We start from the raw sequence: 20,107 nt of genomic DNA on the forward strand, positions 1-20,107 counted from the left end.
GCTGTTTACTTTCCTCAGTTGTAGAAATGTGGCTTGATAAAGTGGTAACAAAGTCCTTACAACATGTTATTTTGGTGCTGCCTGTGCAAGACCAGTAAAAAAAGAAATCATTGATGGGTCAAACCTGTGAATCTACAGAGAGGTAGGGCAGCTGTGTCTTCAACACAGCATTTCAGTTGCAAACATCTTTCATTTGTCTTCCCATTTCTCTGCTGTACAGCTGGGAATGGGCTGAGCAGCTGCTTTTTGCCTTGCCTCTCAATTTGCACCAGAGAGTATGCTGAATTTTGGTTTTTGGTTTTTTTTGTTTGTTTTTTTTAAATTTCTCTATTTACTTTCTAGCGTCCACAAGGAAAAAAAAGACCAAACAGTATGATACTTTCAGTTTTCCTGTTTCAACTTTTTTTCTCCCCCCCCCCCCCCGCCTCGTTTTAGGCATAAGTGCCATAATGTGCAGGGAAACTTCCTGTTATCTGTTGTGGTTAATCTATGTATTAACGTAATCTTGCTTTGAATGGCGAGAGATGGAAGTTGGTTCTCTAGAAACCGATTAGCAGAAAGCCTTGATGTGATGCTGTGTTGTCTGGCTTTTCTAATTTAGGCCAGTGCCACCTTGGAGATCTTTGTGCTCTATGGCCACGGGTGTTACTGAGTTTATTTTTCCATTGCTCATGCTCTTTTTACGATCTTCTGGCACGTTTTATCTGTGTTTTGTACTTAAGAAAAAAACATGCCTGGTTTATCTCAGTCTTGCCTCACTTAGGTAACTAAGATTTCCCAGTAATAATATACGGAATGGCCATAAAACCCGTGCAAATGCTTGGCTTATCAAAAATAGAAAATAAATTAACTAAACTAATACTTCAGCACAGGTTTCCTTTTGAGAGATTACCAGCTCATCATAATGCTGTTTTTACTGGAACCGTCCAAAATGGGGGATTTGCTAATGCATAACACATAACATACAACATGCTGTTTGCTAGCCCAAAATCTGGAAAATGAATGAAAAAAGCTGTAACCTTAGAATTGCCAAACCTAGTGTAAAATTGTGTGCCAATCACCCTATCGTCTTGCCAGCATCACATGAAGCTATTGCAGCATTGCAACTATCACAGCTTGTGAACTGGACTCTACTATTAACATCTTCAGCTGTAGACATGCCCTGCCTACTTTCACATTTCCTCTAGTTCTGTAGTATGAATCACCAGCGTTGGGGACAACAGAAACCAGCTCCCACCTTGTTAATCTTTTTCATTTCAACAGGCCAGAATGATATGAAAATCCAGAGGGAATAAGGCTTCAGCAGCTTGATTCAGATTCCGTGACACAAATTAAAAGAATGTACAGTTGCACATGAATGTAATAAATTATTTGCCTGACAATCAGTCACCATTGGATCCCTGAAGTTTTAAAACAAATGTGAATACCAAAACCGCTATAATTTTAAGGCAAAAAGCCCTAATGTCAATAGTGGGAATATAAACAAATACAATAGTTTTATGGTGATCTGAAAATAAAAAGCACAAAAGCTTTGAGACATGCAATCATGAAGGAAAAATATGTATTTTGGGCTTTTGAATTCCTTTTGATATATTTTTTTAACAATAATTGTTTTTTTTAAGCCACTACTCTCCATTCTAAAGTAGTATCATATTGCAAATTTTAATATTAAAAAACTGCGGTGTCAGTTGTTTTCATGAAGTCTTCATGCAAATACTTAGAGCCTAGTAGACGTGTACTTTTTTTTTTTTAATTTATTTTATTTCAGTTTTAAAGAATGGAAAAAAAACAGACTTCAGGAAATATTCACAAGCATGTACAGTAAAGAAAAGATAAGAAATTATTTCAAAAAAAGTTTTTGATAATACCATTTGAGCTAGCGTATATAAGTAGGAATGGCAGTTCCAACTTAGAAAAGAAATAAAGCATGTAGTAAAATATGAAAAAAACCCACAAATTTTATTGGTTTGTTATTTCTTGTATAAATCTTGCTGTCAGAGCAAATTGAGAGCGACTCAGTCATCTCAGGCTTGCAGAGCATGTAGAGCTATTATTGGTCTTCTCATAAATCTCAATATTCAGTTCTAAATGTAAAATAGAAAATATCAACACAAAGGTTAGTATAATTCTTAGCAGTTTAAAGGGATCATCACACAGAATTACGGTACCCCAAAAGCTAAATCCATTAAGTCATTTAAAGAGACTATTTGATTGATAAATGATCAAAAAAATTTTATAAACTAATATGATTCACAGACAGAGAAGAAGAGATCAACAACTTGACCTTTAAAAAGGTATTTCTTTAGGAATTAGTGATGGAATTTATTTTTCTAGAATAATATTTTGAAGGAGCATGATTGTTCCAAAGAAAATTTCCTTGAAAAGGTTTCTTGAAACCAAGACAGAATTTCTGATAGAGGTGGAATATAGACCTATACCTTGGATTTGGACTTTTGCATCAGATATGCCAGAGCCAGATTCACATTGTTTTTCTAACTAGAATATGTTTAAATGTGTACCTCTAGATCCTTACTTAATACCTCCATGGCAGCATAGCTCCCTTCCTGATTTTTTTCTTTTGACAGTTCTCATGTGAATTCCCCCCACAGGAAAAAGTAAACAAAGAAGCTAGAAGATTTTAACAAAATTGAATTACTCTTTTTCTACCAGACTTGTTAAATGGAAATCTTTCCTGGTAATTAATTACACTAGGTAAAAAGCCCACCTTGTCTGCACACCCACAAGGAACACAGAGAGATGATGGTAGGTGTTGGACCCGAACACCACTCTGCCCTGGCTGCCCCCAGGCCCATCTCAGGAGCTGTCAGCCATCAGCCCATCTTCAGAAGTCCAGAGAAGAACAGTGACACAAAGGCCAGTGGGGAGCACAAATTAATGACTCAGAGTATCCAGGCACCTACCAGGGCTATCCCAGGACAGCCTCAGCCCCAGTGAACTGGCACGCAACCTGTCAAGATAAACCAAGAGAAGAAACTTTCTGGATCACCTTTTGGACTGAGGAGGTTGTCACTGCCTAGGAACACATTATGGGAAGTAGGTGAAGAGTATTTTGGAAGAGCACAAGACTGGCTAAAGGATGTTTAGAGGAGGAACCAAAGATGGGGAAAGGGAGGAATAAAGGTGGTTTGAGGGAGAAACAAGTATGGCAAAATAGAGGGATAACGGGATAAAAAGGGTGAGTCACTTGTAGACAGCACTGGTCAGTGTTTTTCTCTGGCCATGCTCTGTGCCTAATCAGCGCAGTCTGTCCTGTCTTCTGCTTAAACTCCATTCCTAACTCATTTCTTGGGTGAGGGACTCTTGATTCAGGGTACAACTGTGTGTGTGTATCTGAGTGTCAGCCCTGGGGTGGGACCAGGGTCAGAGCCCATGTGTCTGTGGTGCAGCAACTGGAGCAAGCACAGGTGTGTGAGTGTGAGTGCTTGTGAAGATCCAGGTGCACAAGACAGTTAGTAGGTGACATGGCCTGGGAGCCGGGGGGTGTATGTGTCTCTCAGAGTGAGACCACAGCAGGAGCTGGCTTTTGAAGGACTAGGAGTCCCAGATATCTGCTCAAGAGACCACAGGGTCTAAGGAACAACCTGCTTATACGTGCATGTGTGTTTCTGTGTGTATAGGTGTCTTTTGGGTGAGGCACCTGGGGAGAGTGAGGATCCAGGACCAGCTCATGGATGGATTGTGTGTCCAAGACCAGCTACTAAGGGATCTGTAGTGTGTGTGTGTGTAGGGTTCGGGCAGAATGGAGGAGGCCAGGGAGTTAATAAGGGGGTCTCCACCAGCAGCTCACATGGAGCTGCAGCCTCTGGGGCTTATATGCCCAGATACCAACAATTGGAGAGACTGGGATCCCGGGGCAGCTGCTGGGTGGATCGAGTGTCTAAGCCCAGCTTCTGGAGGGATCCATACTGTACATACATGCATTTCCCACTAATGGACCTTCACTCTGATCAGCCAGAGAGTGGAATAAGATGAGGCCATTGGTGGCATTGGTGTTGATGTGAGTGCTGATTGTGTCTGTCTGTGTTGATCTGTGTGGCCAGCTCTGTGTATATACTCATGTGTTGTATACGTGTGTTTGTGTGTGGACCTACTGATAATACATGCTCAGCCTCACTGCTGGTTGGACCTGGGGCACACAGCTGCAGCAGCCTCGGCTCTATAAAGCTACAGATTTAGTCTCCCCTTAACTAATTATACTGAGTTAAGAATCAATTTGTATGTTTGGCATCAAAAATGCATCTAGATATGTCCCATAATTTGGGGTAAATCTAAGAAATAAAACCAGAAATAAATGTATGAATTGAATGTAAACTAGTCCATTGCATTAAAAATTAGTTGTTCATTTACTCTGAGAACACATTATCTTTAGGCTTTCACTTAAGGAATTACCCCCTTGCATATTTTTATCCTTAATTTACTATTAGTACTGGCACATGCCCAGCATTTCAACGATCTAGTTTAGGGAGGCAAACCAGTACTAAACAGTTAAATATCTAAATGGCTCTGCTTTCTGCTGGTTTAGCTCTACCATTCTACCTGGGCATGCTGAGGTAAGATGAGCATGAGGACTGTCACAAGCCATGTGGAAGGAGCTCATGGAGGAAGCAAAACTAGGCAGCTTGCAGCAGCAACTAGACATTGCCTCAGCTTTGCTACAATGCAAATAGTAGGCAGAAATCTTTCTACTTTTCTTCTTTGTGAATAGAAACTATTTTTTAACTTTTCTTCTTGAATAGAAATGTTCTTCTGTCTCAGTTTAGTTCTTATTATCTTCTGCAACTAAAGAAATTTTCTTCTACGAGCATTTAGTCAGACACTGGTCATATCCCTTTACCAGCTATCCTGCCCAATATTGTTGCAGCAAGAACTGGGACTTCTTTTGTGACCAAGGTGACTGTGGAGGACAGGGACAAGAACACTAGAAGTCTTTGAAAGAACATGTATTGTATACAAGTATAGCTCGACATAATAATCTGTAAGGGATTAATGCACCCTCTACACATACAGCTTTCAGACTCCTTTTCTACTACATGTTCAATTAGTAATCTCTTCTACCATGTGGTAATTTTGAGTTAGAAGAGAAACAACTTTAAAAACAACCTATAGATGCAAACTTTTCAGCAATCATTTCTGTTATATATTTAGAACTTCTTACTTCTCAATTCTCTTATCTGCCCTTGTAATTCATTAATAAAAAGTAAATAATGTTTTTAAGAGCAGGTGAAGTAGGAGAAAAGATGGCGATATTAAATAGGGAAAATAAGGAAACAATTTTAAGTATTCAATATATACATTTATTTAAAAACCTACAGATGCCATGGATTCTTTTTTGATTGTGTTCCTTCTGTGTATTTTTCAGTTGTAGTTTATTTGGGCTGGAAATTGTTGTATTAATAAATCATTATGGCAGAAATCATTTTGACTAAGATCTGAGAAATATCATAGCATGGATCTTAGGAGATCGTCTTGTCCTTCAGTCTGCTCCAAGGCAGTATTAACACTCCTCCTAACAGACATTTTTGTTTAACCTTTTCTTAAAGACTTCAATGATAGACCTCCCTAGGCAATCTATTTCCATGCTATATAAGCCTCACCATTGGAAATATTTCCTAATCTGATGCCCTCTTTCTGCAATTTTTTCCCTTCTTTTCTACAACAGTGTTCATGATACATTATCTGCCCTCAGTCCTTTCTCCTTCAGGCTAACCATTCTATTTTTTATGCCTTTCTTTTCTCCAAAGTCTTACTTTTTTAGACTTTTGACGAATAGCAGAGAATGAGAGACTTTAGACATCTGATCAACCTTTACTCGGTTTATAGCTTCCATTAAATGCAATACCTTCAACTGATCACAAACCTCCATAAGAGGGCTTAATGATGCCAGAAAAAAGGATAAGGGCTTTCAAACTCTGCTCTTGTTTATTCATTTTGGTATGATTACCATTAGTCTCAATAGTACTGTACATAAACACAGTACACAGATATAGTACTTATCCTAAGTTTAGCTTGTGATCCCCTATAACTTCCTTTACTCAGACTTGATAGTGCAGTTGACCTGTATTGGTGCAGATAATTACCCCTGCTTACAGTGAGGAACCTTGTCCTTATCAGATCATTTTCTATTTTAAGTTTATTTCTTCAATTTCTTAAGACTGCTTTGTATTCTGATCATGTTTTCCAATGCCTTTGCAGCCCATCTTGGTCTAGTTTCGTCTGGCATACCCTCTATTTCATCACTCAGGTAATTTGTGAAAGTATCATCATACCTTAATGAGGCATATAAGCTGCAGGACAAAGAATTTTAGTAGTGATTGTAGCTGTGATGTTTTTATTACAAATTCAGTTAGTAGTTATGCATAGGTATCCAATATTTGGTGGATTCACCCCAGCATAAAAAAGCACAAGGTACAGACATCCTGCATTCTTATTCATGCAGCAAAATATAAACAGGAAGAGAAACGAGAGTGTAAGGTTAGGATTTTGGTAAAAGGAAAAATGCTACAAAAAACAAACACATTTTTTAGACACAAAAACATTTAGTGTTTTCACTCACTTAAAGTTTTGAGCATGATCTGGCTGCACAGTATTTCTAAAGTTAACTGAAAAAAACACGAAAACAACTTTATAAACCTGCTCTCAGTCTTGCTTTCAGTCTAGAAACTTTCAGAGGTTTTTGGGTTGCATCAGACTCCACACAACCGTAACTGGCTCCATATGAAAAATTTTTTTCTTTTTTTCTTCTTTTGTTTTACTACCTTAGATACTCAGTCGTGTCTGCTATGCTTCTGATTGCTTATGTGCCTTCTAAATGAGACGTCTTCTATTGCCTGTGATGTTTGTTAAAAGCTTCTCTCACTTGACCATACATAACAGACCCTCAAGAAGGAGCCACCATCTCCTTCAGAAGAATCTTCTACCTAACCCTGAGAGCAGCAGTCAGAACAAGACAACTAGCAGCAATCTTTCAGCAGCCTGCACAGCCCTATATTCCTTTATCCTTCTGGGCACTCACGAGGTTGTTTGGGAAGGTGAGGAGAAAAATTTCAGCTTTTCAGCAATTTGGACAGCATTTAGTGCAATCTTAAAGAGCTAAGGCATCCAAGACATCAACAGGGAACTGGCAGACACAATCAAGGATGAATGGGATACTTGTGATTTTCTTGAGTGCGACTGGAGGCCAGGAAGAAAGCTGTGCCACTAGTTGCCTCTGTTTAAGTACTTGAATTCCACCCAGGTTGTCTGAGTATGCCAGTTTCTAGACTTCTTAGACTGTTAAGTGAGGAACTTACTGTCAATCACTTACTCTCCAATTATGATGGTTTAATTCTTGTTAAATACAAATAAATATTTATTTAGAATATCCAAAATATACAGTGTAATTCAAAATGTTAATAAAGGCTGAAATGAATTAAAAATTAAACTCATTTCCATCAACATTAAATTTGAAATATGACTTTTTTTCCCCTGTAAACATAATTTAACTTCGTGTTGAAATGTTCCTGATATACAAAGCTCATATATCTTATGTCTTAGACTGCATTCATCCTGGGTTGCATTTATTAGAGAGAACCCTCTGTCTGTGAAGCATTATGTCTTCTATAATTAATCTCTTTTCTTGTGTTCTCCAGGAATTCTAAAATTATTTTACCTCTCTTCTGTCCCTCTTCACTTCCCCAGTTCCTTAGACTTAAACCTTTCTAATTTATTCATGAGATACTCTTAGACACCCCAATTCAACAGGCTTATCTCTTCAGAGATAAAATATCAAATCAGAGATCATCTTTTGTGTTGGATATGTTGATTCATACCTTGGTGTCTCAGAAAGGAATAACACTCCCTTATCTTTGTGACTTTCCCTTCACTGTTCAATGTGAAGTATCTGAAAAATACTTTATATAAATCTTGATGTTGCCAAAATACGTGATCTAGACATTTAAAGGGATGTGTGTAGCTCATTACTAGCTTTTGACTGAGACCAGGCATGATAGTAATCAGCATTTCTGAGATGATAAAAGCTTTAGAGTGAGTGCTGCTGCTCTCCATCCAACATTTTTTTTCTTCTCTAGAGATACCAGAACAAACTTTTACTGAAATATTCTTGACTGAATTTTTTCACTTCTGACATACCTAATATTTCCTATGATGTTTCTGGGATGTTATTTAGAAACCCAAGAGATTTGTTTGCTCTGTTCCATCCATATCAGTCTGATAGTGGATCTGTATGCTTTCTGTTGGTTGCAGGTACTATCTTCTGAAATACTTTCATTAATACATAAATTAACTGAAGTGCAATTTCACAGTTCAATAGTAATTTGGGATGCTCAGGGGCTTTCTTCGATGTCCAAGGAAGAACTTAAAAAAAAAAAAAAAGATTCATTTTTCATACTGTCTCTTTTCAGCGGTTCAGCTTAAATGTTTGGGTAGATTCACCAATCTATCTGCTGAATGCATTTATAATGAAGACAGTAGAATTATATTTCTTTGTACTGTAAGGAATTTTCATTCTTTAGGAAGGTTTCTAAGGATTTACTTTTTCTAACATGCTAAGTCTTAAATGATATTTGGTTTTGAAACAGGATAACTTGAAAGGTGTTGCTAGTGAAATAGGGTGTTGTTTCTTTGAGATTCCATTTAATACTGGGTTTTATTCTGCATGATTGCTTGAAGCCATAGGTGAATTAGTGTTTCTGACAGACCTCAAAGGAGATTACATGTGTACCTGGCTGTGAAATCCAGTATTTTAAATCTGGTCTTTGGTAAAATTTGCTTCAAATTGGCAATAAGGGTAACAGTTGGACTCAATGATCTTCAGGGTCTTTTCCAACCTTAATGATTCTGTGATTCTACGATTCTATGACAGTTCTGTTTAGTGGGTAGACTTTTATTTATGCAATTATACTCATATTTTTCCATTATTTCTCTTGTCCAAATCCCTTTTAAAAATTGTTGAAAAATAAAATCCTGGTTTAAAAGCAAACAGATTCTTTAAGGTCATGAGACTAATTTTGTTGATTTTTGGAGTGAGTTACATCAAGGTATTTTTTGGAAAGCCAGGTACAAAATTAACTATAAAGCAAATATCATCACTCATACTGTGCACTGTTCATCTTTCTGATTAAATGGAATGTTGAATGTTAATTACCATGTAAAAGCCCTGTGACAGATTCATAAAATGTCCATTTAGTTTAAGTGTTTGTTCATCTGTTTGTTTGTTCTTAATAGAAATCAAAACCTTTATGGAGAGCTGCTTCTTTAAAGCCAACATGTTCTTCCTACCATGAAGATATAGAATGCTAATTAGCTTCTAAGCTGTTCTGAATGATTCGATTAGACTTCTTTTATATCCTACTTCTGGTTACACCTTGGATTTTCTTCATTTTGCCTTTTTTTTTTTTTTTAATATAAAACAGCAACACTGACATCCAGTGTCTAGTTAAATTAATTGCAATTGAGTAGTCCCTAAGGATACTCCAGGTGCAAATCCTCTATTCTTTACATACTTTCTAAGTATGTTTGAAGGTGACAATGCATCCTACAAAGTAATAGAAACAGCCTTCTAGGAGACAATCTGTGCAACTGAAAGACAAGAAAGCAAACAAAAAAATAATCTGATAAATATCATCACAAAGATGAAATAAGTTATTTCATGTGAAGCTATGAGGTTGTACCAAAAGGAAAGACAGTTCAAGACCTATGGGTAGAAGAATGTAATATTTTTTTGCCAGATTTTCTTTAATTGACAAAGTGTATTCATCTCAGTAAGTTTAAGCTTTTAGTTCCAGTCTTTGATACATTAACTTTTTTTTTTCTCAAGAAGTGTTCATGCATTTTAAGGCATCTGCAGGATGTGAGCAATGCTAAGGATTGCCTATAAGAATATAAGAAGAAATATGACAGAAAGAAGCTTATAGATTACTTGCATAATTATAGACAAGCTTTGGACCACAGAAGAATTACAATAGTGCATTTTAGTGTGCTACCTCTCCTAATTAAAATTCTGATATCATTTAGCTATTAGACACCTATTTTCATCTAATTATACCCGTACTGAGTCCAGTTAAAAAGGGAACTAATGTATTTCAGAAATGCCTAATTTTGGTGTGAAATCACTAAGATATGGAGAATTTCCTTCAAAAAATGGTGAAGAAGGTTTCCACTGAAACAATTTGTACTACCAGTATGACACCAATACCAAAGAAATATTGTATCACTTTTTTGGAAATAATAGTCTTTCAGTGTTCACAATTTTGAATACACATTCGAAACAAGAATATTTTAAAAGGTGTTTTCACTTGTTTGTAACTTGTACACTATGTAAGTACATATTATAATTTACTATTACAGAAATATACAACAGTGGCAGAAGCAGGCCTAAATTTTCTTTTCTGTGTTCTCGAGCCCTTTCTCAGTTCCTAGGCTGCTTGTTCCAAGGTGAGGATTTGGCAGGGGGAGGGGAGAAGTGCTGATTCCTGGTGGGACTTAACCTGCCAGGCTAGGTCAGTTGTGGCTAAAACGAAAGTGCTTGCAAGATGGTATTTGGATGGGGGAGGATGGGAAAGCTACATGCTGAGGGACAGGGGAATGGCAACGGTCTGGAGGAAGAACAGTATGGGAAAAGGGGGAATGGAGGAAAGAAGGAGGAAAGAAAAAACCAAGATCCTCAAGGTGTTGAAATATTATAATTTTAAAAATATTGATAACTGAGAACAACAGGATTTGAACACATACATGATCAGTATGATGGGTAAGAAAGCACAAGTCCAGCTTGAAGAGAATATGGTATATCATCAGAATACAAGAAACCACAATGAGTGAAGGAAAACTGCAGTTGGGATGAAGATTGTGTTTTATTCAGCATTGCCTGGCATGATTGATTGGTGCAAGGGTAGTGAACAACTCCAGCAAAATTACTGGGGCCTTAAACACCCTATGCGGTATTTTGGTTAACTGCTAATACAGGATTTCATTATATTTTTAAGAGCTTTTTTTGTAGGTTTTTAATTTCTCAACAAAATTATTTTGGTCATCCTGAAAAATCTATTTTGAATCTACAAAATTATTTAAATTAGAAGCAAAAATATTGGGATTCATGAATACGAAGGAAGACCTTCCCGTATGTCTTTGGATCAAAGGAGTTCCACTCATTTTTCCATTTCTGAGAAGAGTGTTTTACTTAATAATTCATAAGAGAGTTTGTTTTACATCTCTCTAGTACCCTTTGCTACATCTGCCTCAGTTTTTATAAAAAGTTTCCTTGTTATTGAAGCAGAAAATCAGTCATGGGACTGATTCTCTAGCTTGGTTGGTAAATCATATTTCCAATTATAGCACAGCTATATTTTGGACTTTGTTTTAGTTAATCAGGCTTTCAAAGTGGAAGAGTATCAAAAGAAGACAGAGCAAACAAATATAGCAAAATATCATCTAGGCTGTTTCTTTAATGGACTAAATAGCTTAAATTCATATAGAAAAAAGACTGAATTGAACTCAAGTCTCCCATTTTGGCCGATGGGTGATAAAAAGGGAATACACATCATCAGTCTGTAATGAATGAGAACCTTTGCTTTTCTTAAAAATGCATGAAAATGAAGTGTTTCTTTTTGGATTAAATAGGAATTTTCTATGCAGATCCTAAAGGAACAAATTTGACCTTGATTTTTTCAGACAGTTTCCTATGATCCTTGTTGTTTATTGGAGTGTTAACAATTAAGTGGCATGCAATGAAATGGCTGTACTGAAGTGACGAAAGAGAAATTTTACCTGTTTAAGCTATTATTCTGTACAATGCCAAAAAGTTTCCAGGGACTGTTAATGTTATTTTGGCTGCTAAGCCCTTTAGCTTTTTTAAATTTTTGTATTTTTTTAATTCTATTTCATATAATGCGTGATTTATGAATCTGATTCCAGAAAGGTTTGAAGACTTCCCAAAGTCAGGACAAAATAATAGCATTCAATCTCATTCAGGAAGCATTTCTTGACATTAAAAAATGAGGTCCTGAATGCTTTTAAAATTTTGGAGAAACTTGTTAAGAAAAAAACGTTCTTAACAAGATAAGAATAAGCAAATTTTGCTCACTTATTAACTTACAGTTCTTAAAATTTGACTTCTTATACTTGCCTATGAAATACTTTAAGTATTTTAAGAAGTGCTTTCAATAAATTATTAAAGAACAATTTAATGCCATTCCACTTAATGTATTTCTTGTTGGCATAGCCGTAATTTTCTAAAAGGGAAAAAAAAAAAATCAACAGTCTGAAATTATTGGCTAGAATTCATATTCAATAGTTGAGAAAAAAATCTTTCTTTCACCAAAATTATAAAGAGGAGGACTAAACATAGCCAGTATCAGTTCATGCAACTAAATACAAAGCTGAGATCCTCAAATTCTTTCCTTCAACTGCTGATTAAGTACAGGGCAACCTACATGTCCAGAGACATATAAAGCCTTATGCCAGGTTTGTCAAAAAGAGTTACGTAAAGAGTCTAAAAATTGCTAAAAATGTCATGAAGAAGTGCCCAGAAATAGTCTTTGTGAAAATGCCACACTATCAGAGCAGACACCTGTGATCACAGTAGCTTATCAGATATTCTGTTTAGAATGAACAAGAGCTTTTATTCTTTGTCTACCATATTGCTCATGTATCAAAGGGGCTGCCAACATCAGGAGGCAAACGCTCAGTAAGCTAAAGTGTTTATTTACAGTATACATGTTATTTTTCAATAACTCTGTGTGTGTACTCTCACTGTGAATTAAGAATGCCTCTGCATGAAGTGGTTGACTCTACTCTGAAAATGGAGAGAAATGTTTCACACCTAGGGCACACTGAATGTCTTTACAGAAAGTTAATTTCTGACAGTACACTGTAAATGGACACTCCTAACTCTGTGCATGAATTTCCCCAAATAAGCAAGTTAATATATTGTACTTTGTTTCTGACATCTAGGCACAGTAAACAAACATTTTTAGAATTGTCCAGTATTTTTCATTCCATTCTCAAAATCGAGGTTGACATTATGTAATCTAACTTTCAGAGCGAGTTAGGTACTTCAAGAGAAGATTTGCAAAATATGTTGGTGCCTTTGGTTGCAGACGAGAATCTAAGCAGGCTAAATGTCTAAGTAGGAGTAAAACTTCATTATTTCTAATTATTAATTCACAGTGTAAATGTACCTCAAATACCCAGTGTAGTTGTGGAATCCCAGTTCAAAAGAGATATAGTAGAAACTGAAAACAAAGAGACCTCACAGGTGATCAAAGGTATGGCTTAACTTTCATGAGAAGTGTTGAGATATAATCAGGACCACTAGTCTGGAAAACAGACAAGCACAGAGCAGGGAGGGATATGATAGAAGTTTTTAATATCCTGGATCTTAAGGTCAACAGACAACAGCTGTCTCTATTAAGTAAAAGAACATGAGTTATCAAATAAAACCACCAGTTTGCACATTCAAAACAAAGAAAAAGAGCAACTTTTCCACATAATGCATAGTTAAAAATAAGTTCTGGTAGTGTTACCTGGATTTTGCAGACTCTCTTGGACACTGTTTGATAGATGGTATTGGGGGTAATTGTTTTTTTAGAATCATAGAATGGTTTGTGTTGGAAGGGACCTTTGAAGATCATCTAGTTCCAACCCCCCTGCCATGGGCAGGGACATCCTCCACCAGAACAGGTTGCTCAAAGCCCCATCCAACTCAACCTTCAACACTTCCAGTGATGGGGCATCCACAACTTCTCTGGGCAACCTGTTCCAGTGCCTCACAAAAAAAATTTTCTTCCTTCTATCTAATCTAAATCTACCCTCTTTCAGTTTAAAAACCTGAAAGTTTTTTACCCTCAACAGTTTCAAACTGTTGTCCCTTGTCCTGTCACTACAGACCCTGGTAAAAAGTCTCTCTCCATCTTTCTTATAAGCCCCCTTTCTGTATTGAAAGGCCACAATAAGGTCTCCACAGAACCTTCTGTTCCCAGGCTGAACAACTCCAAGTCTCTCAGCATTTCGTCAGAGGAGAGGTATTCCAGCCCTCTGATCATTTTCATGACCCTCCTCTGGACCCATTCTAACAGGTCCCTGTCTTTCTTGTGCTGGGGACCCCAGAGCTGGATTCAGTACTCCAGGTGGGGTCTTATGAGAGTGGTGTAGAGGGACAGAATCACCTCCCTCGACTTGCTGGCCATGCTTCTTTTGATGCAGCCCAGGATACAACTGGCTTTCTGGGCTGCAGGTGCACATTGTCAGCTTATGTTCAATTTTTTATCCGCCAGTATCCCCAAGTCCTTCTCTACAGGGCTGTTGTCAATGAATTAATCACCCAGTCTGTGTTGATATTGGGGATTGCCCCAACTCAGGTTCAGGACCTTCCACTTGTCCTCACTGAGTTTCATGAGGCTCCTGTTTGCCCATTCCACCAGCCTGTCCAGGTTTTTTCAAATGGCAGCCCGGCCCTGGAGCATATCAGATGGCCCCTGGTTTTGGCTGGGTCCTGCCTACCTGAGGAATGGTCCTGCTGAAGAGGCTCCGGGAATCCTTATGGGCAGCGGGCTGAGCATAAGCATGAGCCAGCAGTGAGCCCTGGCAGCATCTGGGGCTATAACAACAGGAGCACAGTGAGTAGATGAAGAAAAGTGATTATTTCCCTTTACTTGGCTCTGCCCACAACTGGAATATTCTGCTCAATTTCAGATCCTTCCTCCCCCACCGTCCCAATACAGGAAAGAAGTTAATAAACTTGAATGAATTCAGTAGAGACCACCAAGATGATCAGGCCTGGAACACTTGCCCTGTAAGGGGAAGCTGAGAGAGCTGGGCTTGTTCAGCCTGGAGAAGAGACAACTTCAGGGGGACCTAAGAGCAGACTTCCAGTGCCTACGGGGACATTATCAAGGAGACTTGCCAGGCTTTTCACAGGAGTGTGTAGTGGGAAGACAAGAGACAATGAACTTAAGCTGAAACAGGGGTGGTTCAGACTGTGTATAAGGAAAGGCTTCTTCACCATAACGACAGCTAAGCAGTGGAGCAGGTTGCCCTTTGGACAGGAGATTGGACTAGAAACCTTCTGATGTCCTTTCCACTCTGAATTATCTTATGAACCTGTGATCTAACTTTAGCCTTTTAAAATTCCAATGCCTTTTCTATACTGCTTGTTTGACACCAAATCAACAGAGAGAGACACCATCTTGTAGACGTTTCCGCTTATCTATTTAAGGCTTCATTCTTAGGATGGAAAGTGTTCCCCTAATCAAGATATTTTTTCCATGGCTAAATTTGAGAAAGATGAATAATTTTCTCGGACCCTTTAGAAAAGTAACTAAGTATCTTATGGTATTTGGCACAATGACACAATGTTAAGAGGAGCGAAAAATAGGCAAACTTAACAAGAATCAGAAAATAAAGCAATAAAGTACACACAGATCTCTTTAAGGCCATCTGCTTTTGTTTTGTTTAGTTTAGTTATTTAGGGCACATGGACGAATATATAATTTTTCTTTGAGTTTCAGTGAAAGGCATTGACTGTGAATTGGGGGGAAAACTTTTAAAGATTCTTTTTGAAAAGGTTAAAGTCATCATAGCTGTTGAAGAAAAGGAGTGATCTATGCACCTGACAGCTTTGATTGGGGGTTATTTGAGCCACTTGTAGCAGTACAAATTTTTATCCACAATTTTAGTATTTTACCTTCATTACCACTGGTCACAGAAATCCTGTTCTGGGGATTTTTATCCATATATTCTTCCTGAGTTATGCCTCATTTCTGAATGGCATGTTTGGGCAGTGCTGCCCTCCCATTGCCCTTGTGTGGAGCTAATGAAAGATTCTATAGTTCTGTATTTCTTCAAACTTCATCCTTGGCAGGCTCTTCTCTGCTATGGCCTTCTGCATTTTGTTCACTATAATCTTGAACACATTTTCCAAGATATGAAATAAGGATTCGAATTACTCAAAATTCTTTAGAAGAAAACAAGGATTTTAAAAGAAATCAAGTCCTCTGCTAACCGAGTGAGTGTTCCAATAAACTACAGTCTGTCACTGCATGTCTCAAGGGAAGACAGCTACTGAGTTAAGTCTCTATCCCCATGATAAAGAGGTACAATTTCAAGTGAGATAGAACTACTTCTAAAAGTGAATTAAAAAGAAGAATCACATCCAGTGTCCTTAAAAGCATATGATGCTGCTGTGCAATCCTGTCCTGAGCATACTATGCCTTATACAATGTGTGGTTTCACAACCAAACTGAAGATTATAATGAAAAAAAAAAAGCTGTTGCGTGGATTCACATAGGAAGAACAGTGTAAAGTAATACACAGAAAAAGAAAAAATCAAAGGTGAAAGATCTTGGCCTGAAATGCAATAATAAAGGCAAGAATGAAGGAAGAAACTCCTTAAAACAGTCCCTCTTCTAGACTCCTTAAATAGGAACTAGACTTTTATTCTGAAATACTGGGTGCAAGCTATAATGTTCCTCCAAGGCTGAGACTCTATTATATAAGGATATTAATAGATAAATTATGTTTAATCAGTACAATGATATTCTATGTATTTACACTATAACTTACTGCTGGACGCTGGATATAGTTCAAGCAAAAAAGGCTGAGCAGACACCTTTGACTAATCTCATATTTCAAAGTCTTTAGTGAGACAAATTTTTTTTGTTATTTATAAATTATGAAATAGTGAATATTCACTGCAAATAAAAAGATACTAACTGATAGTCAGGAAGAATTTCATGACAGTGTACTCACAGATTTAGCCATATTAATACCTAAGACAATGGACTAAAATGTGAACCCTGTTTCTTTTATTTGTTACAAAAAATTGCTCTCTTCAGTCTGGCAGAAAATTTCCCTTCCCTTCCCTTCCCTTCCCTTCCCTTCCCTTCCCTTCCCTTCCCTTCCCTTCCCTTCCCTTCCCTTCCCTTCCCTTCCCTTCCCTTCCCTTCCCTTCCCTTCCCTTCCCTTCCCTTCCCTTCCCTTCCCTTCCCTTCCCTTCCCTTCCCTTCCCTTCCCTTCCCTTCCCTTCCCTTCCCTTCCCTTCCCTTCCCTTCCCTTCCCTTCCCTTCCCCCTCCCCATCTTTCTTCCTGCTATACACTCTGAAATTAAACAGTTATTAGCAGAAGACACCCATTAACAGGAGATGTATTTGCAGAATACAATAACTCTTAGAGTTAAAGGTAAAAAGTTATTTTTGTTAATAGTAAACAAAGAGAAATTTTAATGTTGTCATTAAAAGAGATTTTTTAAAAATTAGAAATATTGAAATGTCTTTTAAAAATACTGAAACATTTATATTTTTATTATTATTTCTCTATCCTCTTTTTTACTTAAACACATTATATTATACATATATGCAATCAAAAATAACGAAAATGTTGCAATAAATATGTAATGAAACATTTTAAAATATAGATAATAGATAATGACAAGGTTAAATTCTATATGAAATTAATGGATTTAAAACTATATAATGGGACATTACTGAACAAATCAAAATGCAAATTACTTCTTTTGACTATTATTCTGTTAAAAATGCTGTAAAAATAAATATTTTGTTGCATTTTTTGAAGAAAACTTTTCCATAAAAAATTTTCATCCAGAGTTGTGTCTTCCTGTTTCTGCTCTTCAGTTCAAAGAACTGATAATAACATTCTTTTCCACTGTGTTATAGCTACTCCTATTTAATTTTTGCCATTTTTCTTTTGCTTTCATTTATAGCCGCAATAAAAATTTTATGGGATTTACAAGGCTTTTTGAGGGGTTAAATAACAATATTTTTAATGAAATTAGCATTATTACTAACTTCTTGGGGACATTTGTATGATTTAAGTTATGTCTTCAATTAAGTGAATTACAGAATTCCATCTAAAAACATTTGTATGTTTTGTATCTAATAAAGTAAGATGATAAACTCCAGTTGAGGTGTAACATACTCTATTTGCCCTGTAGTCACAAGAGCTTATGAATCAGCACAAATCAGAATATGGTCACAGGCAGTTGAAAGGACATCTTTGCAATTAGGCTATGTTGTAATATAAAAGCTAATAAAGCTTACTGTTGTGATTAACTGCAATTAACTTGTCTTCTGTACACTAGCCTTCAAAATTTCTGAACCTATCTAGGGTCAGGTTTCCTTCGTACTACTGTCCTTGCATTACTTTTTAATAAGTTTTTTTGAGGTTTTCAAATTAGTTCTTTATCTAAATTATACATTTGCAGTTACAGATATTATATTATTTAGACATCAAGATTAGACTCATATATGGAACTTCATAAAAAAGTTGCATTTCTTCACATGTCCTTCAATTTTTTTTACTTCTGTTTTCAGTTGAGAACAGCAGAGCAAAAGCTATTCATTTTCATTGACTTATCTTAGGTAATGTAAATTTTGTCAGTATTCTCCTTGGTCCCTGGGTAATTACGGCAGTAGAAAAGACTATAGAAGAATAGTTAGAACATATCTTTTCTTTCAGAATATCTGGTGTCACCTATTTTAAAACAGACTTAATGAACTGATACAATTAGTAGTCATCTTTCTTGCCATCCTCGGGATATATATAATTACATAACTACCTCACGAAGTTAATGGGCTACCTGTAACATCACTGAAAGTAGTTAGGTCTGTTAGGTAAATACCTTGGAGTCTGCAGATCAAAAACATAAGTACTAAAGTCAACACCCACTTGAATGAGCTGTGCACTTCTGAAGATTATATGCGTGCTGATGAAAAAAAAAAAGAGAAAGACACAGCAGTGCTTTTCTTGAACTGATTCTCTGACAATTATTAGCTACTTAAGACTTCTTGTGATACTGAAAACAGTCAGTCTTGCATCTAAACTCCCCTGAGAAGGCATATTTTAGATGTATGCTCATGTCTTATCTATTTTATACAGATTTTGATGAGGAATTGTACTGGCTAGAATGGGATTAACTTTTTTCATAGCAGCTGCATGGTGCAGTGCTTTGGAAAGACAGTGTTGATAACACACCAGAGTTTTGGGTATTGCTGAGCAGTGCTTGCACAGCCTCAAGGCCTCTGTTTCTCACTCTTTTCCCCACCCAGTGAGTAGGCAGGGAGTGACCCAAAGTGGTCAAAGGGATATTCCATACCATGCGATGTCACGCTCAGCAACAAAACCTCAAGGGAAGGAAGAAACAGGGATGTTTGTGGTTATGGTGTTTATCTTCCCAGTAAACTGTTACATATGCTGAGGCCCTGCTGTCCAGGAGGGGGCTAAACATCTGCCAGTCAATGGGAAGTAGTGAATAAATTCTTCTTTTTGCTTTGCTTGCACGCTCAGCTTTTGCTTCACCTATTCATCTGCCATTATCTTTAATCCACAAGTTTTCTCCCCTTCCTTCTATTTTCTCCTCATCCCATGGGAGAGGGGAGTGAGTGAGAGGCTGGGTGGGTGCTTGGGTGCTGGCTGAGGTCAATCCATGACAACAATAAACCGTAACTTAAATTTTCAGTGGCTGTACCACAATCTTTTGGGGAATTTGATGCTGCTATTGAAACTTGACCACTGTGCAGCTAGGAAGGATGGTGTTTAAAGGCTACCAGCCTGGACACTGCAGCCTAGTATTTTCCTATTTTGTAAAATATTGACAGCTGGTTCACAAAAGAATGGATAAGGACCTACAGTAAGTGTCATCCAGTCTCCCTTGCCCCAATTCCAACCCTCTGAACAACAAAAATATCAACAGAATGGTGCGCTGCAAGTAATTTCATCCAGAGTACACTTACCACCCTAGAGATGGTGAATGAGTTCTCAACTGCAATGCAGTCATGTGCAATGCACCATTAGGAAGTCTCCAAGGCATAGCTTCTTTTGTACATATATGATGGTTTAAAGTTGAAATGTGAGGTCCCTTGTCTTTGGCTTCATTTGAAGTTCGGGCCCTGGACCTGCCTCTTCTGCCTTTTCAGTTCCTATTTACTTACTGCCATGTGCCACCTCTGCCCTGGGAAGGTTTGTTCCATGCTGCTGCCCAGGTAATGTCTTTTGCAGACCATGTAAGTATATAACTTCCAGACTCTGTTATGACAACCCAACTGCATGTTTACACTGCATTATTCATTTAATCCTTAAA

At 37.3% G+C, this 20,107-nt stretch overlaps 1 long non-coding RNA gene across 2 annotated transcripts in view; it reads right to left on the reverse strand.

Moving 5' to 3' along the window:
* Positions 1-1,799: 1,799 nt before the first annotated feature.
* The window catches only part of LOC148053457 (uncharacterized), a 116,318-nt gene continuing 98,010 nt past the window's right edge, over positions 1,800-20,107 (reverse strand). The window contains exons 4-5 of one of the 2 annotated variants that reach the window (XR_015708540.1): positions 2,922-2,968; positions 1,800-2,084 (exon numbers count right to left, since the gene is read on the reverse strand). This is a non-coding gene — a long non-coding RNA (uncharacterized LOC148053457). The remainder of the gene's footprint in view (positions 2,085-2,921; positions 2,969-20,107) is intronic. The other variant, XR_015708541.1, reaches the window with a different exon arrangement.

The sequence above is a fragment of the Nipponia nippon genome, unplaced genomic scaffold (genome assembly GCF_047370975.1).
Source record: "Nipponia nippon isolate SJK-2023a ecotype South Korea unplaced genomic scaffold, ASM4737097v1 scaffold_4, whole genome shotgun sequence".
In the NCBI taxonomy this organism is placed as follows: domain Eukaryota; kingdom Metazoa; phylum Chordata; class Aves; order Pelecaniformes; family Threskiornithidae; genus Nipponia; species Nipponia nippon.